This window comes from Passer domesticus, chromosome 16 (genome assembly GCF_036417665.1).
Source record: "Passer domesticus isolate bPasDom1 chromosome 16, bPasDom1.hap1, whole genome shotgun sequence".
Taxonomy (NCBI): Eukaryota; Metazoa; Chordata; class Aves; order Passeriformes; family Passeridae; genus Passer; species Passer domesticus.
In genome coordinates this window covers 3,752,911-3,762,746 of record NC_087489.1, presented here as the reverse complement: position 1 = coordinate 3,762,746, position 9,836 = coordinate 3,752,911, and the positions used below count along the sequence as shown (strand labels likewise).

The 9,836-nt window shown below is 44.1% G+C and overlaps 1 long non-coding RNA gene across 1 annotated transcript; it reads right to left on the bottom strand.

The window, feature by feature from the left end:
- Positions 1-440: 440 nt before the first annotated feature.
- LOC135282315 (uncharacterized) lies at positions 441-3,048 on the bottom strand. The gene is made up of 4 exons (XR_010348550.1): positions 2,978-3,048; positions 2,553-2,661; positions 2,152-2,376; positions 441-1,120 (listed from the first exon to the last, which is right to left on the bottom strand). It is a non-coding gene; the product is annotated as an uncharacterized LOC135282315 (long non-coding RNA).
- Positions 3,049-9,836: the final 6,788 nt, after the last annotated feature.

Sequence of the window (9,836 nt, the reverse complement as noted above, 5' to 3'; positions counted from 1 at the left end):
TTATTTCCTGTGCTATTTCCTTACTGTATTTGTATGTGCATAAAAACCCCTTTTTGCTCCTCTCTGCTCTCTCTTGGGTCCTATTAAACACAACCTGAGTTGTGGGCAAGGCTGGGGAGGATGGAGGAGTGCTGCACCTGTGTCTAACAGAGAGCTTTGTGGCACAGCTGATGGCTGCAAAGAGGCAGTAGTTATTCCAGCATTGTGGTATTTACCTCTGTGAAGGTAATTCTGGAATTTGTTATGTGAGAATGAGGCAAGGATTCTTTAATAATGCACAAATTAAAGGAACTTGAAGCGTTAGCATCATTGCCTGCTAATAACATTACAACACACCTGTTATAAAGTGTGTTCATATATCACATTTCCAGCTTCAAAACAGAAGCATAAACACCATTAAATAGAAATTTAATTATATAATACTGCTTAGTGGCTGGGTTTATGCTTTGGCTGTGTATTAAGCAATGTTCCTGAAGTACCTATCTTCACATGCACTGGAAAAATTAAACCATTAAATCGATTTCACAAATGTTTACTGTGCAAACATGACAAAAACTCTGCAAATGCAGGCAATTTATTGTGGGGGCCAAGTGCTTTGCTCATATGGTGGACACACTAAATACCCTCTTTTAAGTTTCAAATCTGCATTTTAGGAGATACCTTTCCAAACAGAGGAGTTTGCTGAGCTGGACATCGAAGATTAGGCAAACAGGCAACACAATATAAATGCAAAGTCTTGTTGAAAGGCATTTCCAACTATAGAGCTGAGAGTAAAATTTTTTTTAAAAGGCATTTAGTGGAAACAGGCTTCAAAATTCAGCATTTCTTTGTTGTTGAGAATACTGAGAGTTTCTAAAAGTGCTCCTCTTTTCTTGCACAGAGAGACAGAGTGGGTCACCCTGTGGTCCTGGCATTTAGAAAATTCCACGTGGTACTTTTGGTTTCTGGGAAACGGTGAACTCTTCAGAACAAATGGGGTTTTTGAAAAGGCAGGTTTTCCACTGAAATGGTCATTTCAGGTACACGAGCTGGGTGGATGGAGTACTCCAGATGTTACAGTCTAAGTGCTCCCCCGTGTGTTTGCTCTCATCCTTCTACTAGAGTTTTGGCTAGAAATTCCCTACAATTAAAAAAAATAGATAAAGCTGTAGGGGGAAAATCAGCAGATTTCAGCAACATTTCTAACTCATGTCTATAAAATATCACAGAAAAAAAAAAAACAACTTAGATATTTAGGGTTCTTAGTCATTGTCACACTTCTGTCTCTCTGGTCTCTCAGGAATCAGTCTGAATTGCTCCACGGAATGATTAAAGTGGTTTAATTACAAGATCAGGTCTGTGTGGGATGGGAGAGGTGCTAATGGGAATTCATCTCCAGCTGGAAGCCCCCAGTACTCTCTGGTGACTGGAAAGAGCTCAGAGGAGTGAGGAGGAAAAGGGGAATTTTCCCCTTGCCTTGGGCTCGGTGGGGCTCTCCAGTGAGATGCTGTGAAGAATAATCCTGCCAAGGGCCTGAGCAGCAAAGGAGTGACCATCCATTGCACGGGCTGGTCATTTGTGCCACAAGCAGAGGTCTCACTGATCCACCAAAAATTAGGCTGTAGCTGATAAAAGTGTTTCTACTTTTGTTGGTTTGGGGGGGGGGGGTTGCTTTATTTTTGTTTTTAGTTTGCTGCTCACGATTAGCTCTGGCTGCAGAGGAGCCCAGGTGCATTGGGCTAAGGGGAATGGGAAGTGTCCAGGCTGTTCTGGGAGCAGGGGCACTTTGCACACCCAGGCACTGGCTGGGGGTTACCTGGCACAGCCCTAGGTGAGAGGTGGATGTGTCTGAGTTTTCTGGCTGATGTTCCCCATCGATTTTCCTGAGACAGCCTAGGCAAATAATTTAAACTCAGTGCCTGAGTTTGCTTATGCCTTCGATGAGCAATGGATGATATAAAGTGGCTGCCTCCCACAGACCCCATGAGTCTTTAATTTATGTTTGTGAGGTGGCTGGAGCTGTTTCGCTCCAGAGCCTGTAACTGCAAGAGGTTGCTAATAATTCACCAGCAACAAGTGAGCCCTGTACCTGGGGATAAACATTTAGATTTGTAGCAAACATTTTTCACCTATGAAAATAAAAGTAAAATTTGCAGCTCCAAGTCCATATACCTTGGAAAACTCTGCCAAGGTCTCCTGTTCTGCTTCTGTCCTGCAGATCCAGCTCTCCATTCCTGAGCTCAGCTCTGTAGAGACTAATCCTTCCCTCTGCATGGAATTACATGGATAATTGTGCAGATACCATGTGTCTTCTAGCAGATTTACTGGGATATCTCACACCACCATACAGCAGATCCCTTTTATTCAAATCTCCAATCAATTCACTCGGGCGACTTCCTAAGCAAATGCAGGAATACATTTTAGCTGAATTTCAGGGGATACTTATTGCATGTTAAATACCACTAGGCAATTATTTAATGAGGTTTAACAAGTATGTAATAGATACATTACTTATGACCTAGATGTGAAACCTCAATGAATATGTTTAATCAATTGGCATTCAATTTACATACATTAGGTTTTTCCTCCAGCGTGGTGCTTTATTTTAGCTCTCTGTCCAACAGACCAGCCTTGCAGACTTGTTAACCACTTGCTGTCCATAATGTAGGTCCAACATGGTACCTAGAATATACCAAAACCAAAAAATTAACATCCATCTTGCTCTTGGTTAATTTATTGACCATAATTACTCATTTAGAAATGTAAACCCCATTTGGTGCATCAGTAAACTCAATTATCTTCTCTGTGCTCCCAACTCTAGGGACTTTCTGTTCCCCAGGCTGTTGGGGCCATCCCTGTTTTCTGATTCAACAAAAGAAACTGGCTTGTCCTTTCTTTGGGATGTCAAGATTTTCCCTGGCTCTGAAAAGGTAATGTAGGATTAAAGTGGAATTTAAATGAGCATTGCTGATGGATGTCCTAGGGTGGAATTACTCACTTGAAACATCACAAACAACACAGAAACTCCTCTGCCTCTCTGTAGTGCTACAGTTTAATTAAAGCTTAATAAGGAGCAACTGGGTCTTTGTCCAGCTGTATTCATTAATTTCAGTAACTTGTGGTTTTGTTCTCATCAGCAGTAGAAAAAAATACCTCTCTCTAAAAGCTGTAAGAAATACAGAAAGCCCTATTAAATAATGTTGAAAGCAAGCATAGCCAGAGGACTGATGAGAAAGGAATGAATTTTCTCCACTCTAAAGGTGCCTCAGAGCTGTGCACTGTGGAGATTTGGGAGCCCCCTCACCCTTCCCCCATGAGTACAGGCAGCCAGACCTCGTGCTTCACGTGGAAAAGAGCAAGGGAAGGTAAAAACCATGGGTAATGTGAGTAATATTTCTGTGACCTGCTTCATTTTGTGATAGGCCTGTCCCTAGAGCTCCCTCAGCCAAGTGACACAATATTGCTCCTAATCTGTGTCCTTTGGCCCCCGTGTCCCTCCCCATCTGACTGGGCATCACCATGTGCTGCACAAGGAATCAGGCAGAATTTTTTTAAAAAAGGGAAAATGGCTCTGTGAAGACAGTGGGAGAAGTGAGGAAACAGCCCAAATCTTGGTTTCAGTATTCTGGCTTCACAATACTGAAATACTTGAGTTAAGAGTACATAAAATACCAGTTTGGGTATGATTCCTCATCTTTCAAACAGACAAAGCCTCAGTACATTCTCAGGGAAGAGGAGCAGAGGTAAAAATATTGCAGATCCTCACACATCCTCTTGGAACACCAACAAACACAGCCCTTGTGCAGAAGAACAGCTGTGTGCCTTTGTCCAATTTTAATTAATATCTTTACCTTGCAGCAGGTTTCTTTGTGGAAATCCTGTGACTCTGGCTGATTTGCCATGTTCTGTCCTTTCAAGCTCTGCTTCCAACACCAAATTTCAGAGTTGCAGGCAAAGTTTGGTGTCAAGATTTGAAGGGCTACAAAGCAACAAGATACATTTTGTTCTTTTCTTCTGCAGAAAGGACACCCCGGAAGATTAAAGTAACTGGATTTTGATCAGCATTTCCCATTTGCACTGGGCTCTTTACGAATTGAAATGTAAAAGGTCAAAGCTCCAAAAGCATTTTTCATTTCTAAAGAGGTTTGTTCACCACTGTAATTTAATAGCCATGCCAAAGCTGATAAGATTTTGGAATCTGTCCATGGCGTGTATTGATGTCACAGGTCAAAAATAAAGGCTTCAATGTAATTTATTTCTCCAAGCACAGTGAAGATAATAACTCAAGCACAGAGCAATATGTTAAAACTAAATTATATTCAATAAAGATGACTTATGCCAGTCTTCTAAAAACTAAATACACTTGGCTCAATTTGAATGTGCTCATCACTGTGGTGTGGTGGCCTCCAGGAGGAACCTGGCCATGGCACAGGGGCCAGTGGAGGGTCCTGGATGGAGACTCTGGGGTGTGAGGGCACTGCAAAGGGCAGGAGGCTGCTGCTCCTGTCTCTGTTGAAAATCTGACTCGAGGCAACATTTTCCTGCATCAGCTTCTCCTTCTGTTTTGCTTTCTGCTGGCTGGAGTGATGCATAAGAACAAAACTTCGCTCCTGCTATAAATAGAGGCTGTGCATGTGATCCAAGGGGGAGGAGAGCAGATGCTGCACACACAGCTTCAGCTGGAATGGCAGGATTTAACACTCAGGGAGGGCTGGGGGAAAGGGGGCACTTCCAAAACACTGGAAAGAAAATTACCAACAGAAGAGGTGCAGCAGAGGCAGCCAGGTGAAGCCTTTCTGCTGCTCTTAAGGCATCTGACACTGAGGTTCAGCAGCTGGTCCACTCTTAGACTTGTCCACTCTTAGCCTTTCAGTCAGTGGTCTGGAGGAGGAGGCTGACAAGGATGCTGCTCTCTCCTGTGGAGGTTTACTGGAAATTTGCAGGAAATCCCACATTGTCACCAGTTCAGCATGGAACTTTGACCCCAGAGCAAAACAGAACTTAGCAAGTTTCAGTACCAATCCCAACACAACTTTCAGTTTTCACCCTTTTTTTATAACTCTTTTAGCACATTGCCTCTGCTTTACAGTTTCTTTAGATGACTGAGAGTTTTCTTGAAGGCCATAAAGAGGGAGAATGACTTTTTCTACAGTCAGATAGTGAAAGGACAAGGGGAATGGCTGCAAAACTGAAAACAGATTAGATATTAGAGGGCAATTCTTCCCTGTGAGGGTGGGCAGGCCCTGGCACAGGGTGCCCAGAGCAGCTGTGGCTGCCCCTGGATCCCTGGAAGTGCCCAAGGCCAGGCTGGGCAGGGCTTGGAGCAGCCTGGGATAGTAGAAGGTGTCCCTGCCCATGGCAAGGGGTGGAATGAGTTCAGTTTTAAGGTCCCTTTCCAACCCAAACCATTCTAGAATTCATTCTATGCCTCTAACTTGAGATAATGAGACTTGATTTGTACTATGTGCTCCTGGCTGGGTGCCACTGGATTATTTTAGGCAGCAATTTCTCCTGAGAATTCGTGAAGTCACAGAAAGAATGTCTTTGATTTTGGAGAGTTTTAAAGGTTTATGTCACAGGTTCAGTTCTTGAGACTCTTGCAAGAGCTGAAGAGACAAACTGGACCTCCCAGCTGGGGGTGTGGAGCTGCCTGAGCACTGGAGACACCAGCAAGGAGAACATAAAGGGAGAGGCATCCAAGGAGAGGCAGAATTCCTGTGATCCCAGCAGGCAGGAAAATACCAAGGAAGTTGCACTGGATCAACCAATAGAACCTATGATGAGCCCCAAGATCCATAAAACAAGAAATATAATATCTTCTGTTGCTGCACTCCCTTCCAGCAGCAAAGTCCTGCTGGGAGCAGCAATGCCCCTGCAGCAGTTTGCACTGAGTTTTAAATGTTTAGGTTACGTGGATGCTTTGGTGTTAGTAGAGTACAACCAATAATTTTCAGCAATTTGCATGTCAGAATTGCTCATAGCCAGCTTTCCAGCGAGCTGATTGTAATTTATCTACCATCACACACCTACAAGGAGCCATGGGGAGGGGAGGCAGGGTCAGGTCTGTAACTGTCTCCAGACTCTAATGAAAACCCAGGCATGACTTCCTCTAAACAATGGGAGATTTCTGCTGAGAAAAATCAACCACTGCGAGGAAAAGCAATCAAATAGCTGAGCTGGTTATGAAAATGCAAACGGTGAGAGCTTGGTGACATTTACCCTACTATCAGCTGCAGCTGCACAGCCACCACTGGTATGGACTGAGTGAGGGGAGAGGGAATCATAATTTGCATGGAGAGGTATGGGACTAAACTACAAACCCAAATAAAATCCTAATTCATTAACCAAACTGACAGTGAAAGCTGTAAGACAAGCACAGGATCAATTTCAATTTGAACTAAAGAATAAATCAGCTGTTACAAGGCTTTGATTTACAGGTCACACATCTTCCTGCAGGATGTTATCGAGCAGCAGCAGCCACTGCCAGTTTCCAGGTAAATGGACCTAAAGTCAGAGTAGGTGAGGTCATCTAGAGAGCGTGTGAGAGGCTTGAAACAGCACTATCAGCTTCTCCAAAATATCCTCACAAAAGCAGCAGAAGAAATCCTTCATGAAAGAAAGAACAATGCTGGACAATGGAACACAAATCAAGACAAGGGGAAGGAGATGGATCATGAAGGCAAAGTGGCTTCTCAAAGAAGTGAGAGGAAAACATTCACCCACCGAGGTTTATATGGCCAGGTTACAGCAGCTGGAGCTCCTCTCAGGGAACAACAATGGAAGATTTTTTACAGCAAAACTCAAAAGTTAAGTGGACAAACCACTTCTAGAAAGCAGCAAACAGAAACTGCATGAAACTGTTGGTTTGTCAAATAAACTTTGAGCATTTAGAAAAGCAAGAGTTAAACACTACACAGAAAACTCAACAGCAGTTTACCCAAAGTTGCAGTCCATCAGTGTTAATGGAATGAGGATATGTGCTGGAATGGACCTATTCCCTCCGTGGAAAGGAGGAAATCTTGTAACTGCTGGAGCCAGCAAAGCCCTGCAAGGAACAAACAGAATCTCTCAGTGGGACACTCGAGCACATCCAGAGGGGCAGCGAGGCTGGAGAGGGGCTGGGAACACAAACCCTGAGAGGAACCCCTGAGGGAGCTGGGGGTGCTCCCCTGGAGAAAAGGAGACTCAGGGCTGCCCTCATCACTCTGCACAGCTCCTGAAAGGTGCCTGTGCTCAGCTGGGGCTGGGCTCTGTCTGCAGCAGCACTGACACAGCCAGAGCACACAGCCTCCAGCTGTGCCAAGGGAAATTCAGGTGGGATACTGGGAAAAAGTTTTTACAGAAAGAGTGATAAAGTTGTGGCATGGCTGCCTGGGGAGGTGGTGCAGTCCCCATCCCTGGGTGTGTTTAACAAAGCCTGGATGTGGCACTGGGGGCCAGGGTTTAGTTGGGGTGTTGGGGCTGGGTTGGACTTGATGAACTTGAAGGTCTCTTCCAACCCAGTGATTCTGTGAGTTCTGTGAAAGAGAAATGGTCTGGTAATCTGGGAAGGTGTGCAGTGTCTTTCTCAGCAAACGAAGGGACTTGGCTATGGGACAAGTGGGGTGAGTACTGTGGTTTGACCAGAAGAACACACATTTCTGTGATGGGTAAAGATGTGTAGATGTGGCACTAGGCTTGGCAGTGCTGGGTTAGTGCTTGGAGTCTGTGGTCTTAGAGGGCTTTCCCAAGTTAAATGATTCTATGATTCTATAAAACATGAGAACAAATCAAAGCAGCATAAATTATAATTTAAAAATAAACCAAGAGCCCAGTCTCTAGGCTCAGGGAATTATCATCAAATAATGTCTAGATTGTAAAAACCACCTGGCAGTGCCCATTGCAGAACATCTGGGATGTCTGGAGGTGCAACACAAACAAAGATGTGCCTCTGTCAGGTGCTGTCCCAGGCCAGGCTGAAGCAGTGGCAGCTTGTCTGCCTGATGCTCCAGCCATGCTGAACTCACAGGTGACTTTATCCACACCTGCTACTTGGCAGTGCCACCAACTTCATGGCAAGAAATAAATAGCAAGTTTCCTTAGGAAGTACACAATGTGCTTTCAACGACAGCTATGCTCAGAAAAACATCAAATATTGTAATGACAACATCACTCTGTAAGTGACAGCTTAGCCAACACTGAAGTGAGGACCAGAAGGCAATGCAGAACTGTGGGGAAAATACTTGTAATATTCATGCTGCAAACAAGCTCAGCTATCACTGCAGTGGTTGCAGGCTCAATAACAGCTTTGGAAGGTAGGGATGACAATTAACAAACTTCTTGGCATGTGTTGGCAGCAACAATCTCCTGTGCTGTGAAAATTTCAGAGAGGAAATAATGCTGTGAATTAGAACATGGTCACTGCCTTTACTATCTTAGAAATAAATATTTGGTTATTGAAACCCTGTAGATTAGCATCAAAAAGGGCATTTTTGCTTTTTTCATTTCTCTCTTAACATACGAATGTGGAAACTTAAAATCCAGAGTGGATATAGGCAGATATGAAATAGCTTTAAGAGCAAATGCCACAGAAACTCTTGATAGCAAATATAATTTATTTCTAAAAATTCAGGGAATTACCAGATCTCTGAAGTTATCCACAGCAAACAGCCTGATGTGTTTGCTAAGAAGAAAGTCAACACATCTGCCCACATCTGGACACCCAAAAGAAGATGTGAGGGATGTGTCTAAAATGTCCCTTTCTAACTCTATTTAGCCTCTCTTCAGAGGAGAAAACTTACTATGTTTAACTGTGTAAGCTACATGCAAAGGTAGGCTGGAGACATAATGTCTTTTAAAAATTGCTGGGGAGGGCTGAAATCAGTGCAGTGGTGTGAGAAAAGAGCTAAAAATAAATGGGTGGGCAGGAGGGATGGATAGAGCAGGGAGCTGCAAGTAGCAGAGGAGGAAGGAACCAGTCCATGAAGGAACCCTGGCGTTAGTAAGAGCCCTGAGGAAGGGCAGATGCAAAGGGAATCAGCTTAGAAAGCAAGAGGAGGAAAACCAGGTAAGCAGGAAACCAGTGAGGTGAGACATTCTGAAGGTGTCCATATTCACAGGGAAGAGACCAGGACAAAGGGAAGGGAAAAGTAACAATGCTCTGTAGAAAATGAGGAGGCTGTGGCAGAGGAGCAGCCCCAGGGTGGGGCAGGGCACAAAGCATGAGCTGAATTGGTTGTCTGGATATGGAAGGGCAAACACTCAAAGGAGAAGATTGCTGCTGAAAAGAAATAACAGGGATGGGCACAAGGACAAATTACTTAAATAAGCCAGGAGTTAATTTAAGCTTGAAATTAGAGGAAGATCAATGTAGTAACAAGTGGGGGCAAACCCCTTCAACAGTAATGTTAAAGACTTGTGGTCTGGGTTTTGCTAATTCCAGCAGGACAACCAGGGCATGGCACTGAGGACAGGAGTTCTGCCTTCCCAGGAGGGCTCAGCTTGCACAGTGGGGTCACCTCACGTGTTTTTCTCCAAGCCAGGAGGAAGCAGAGCATTAGATCACATTCCCATTATTCATGCCCAGAAAGCCTCCTGGCTCATTTCCTAGATCCAACACAGATAATCTACAGGTAGATATGGACAACTGATTTGTCTGGCTCACCCAGTGATATTACAAGACTTTTTGCCTCTTCTGCAAAATCCTCCTGGGGGTCCAGCAGTGCAGAAGGGAAGTCAGACTCTCGACAGGAATGTGTGTTCCTGGTCTTATCACTCTGCAGCTGCACAGCCTTGGAGCAGCTCCAGCTGCAAGCTGGTATAAATTTGCTATTAACTCAGCCTATTTCTAATAAAAAAAAAATAACAGCAGCACTACT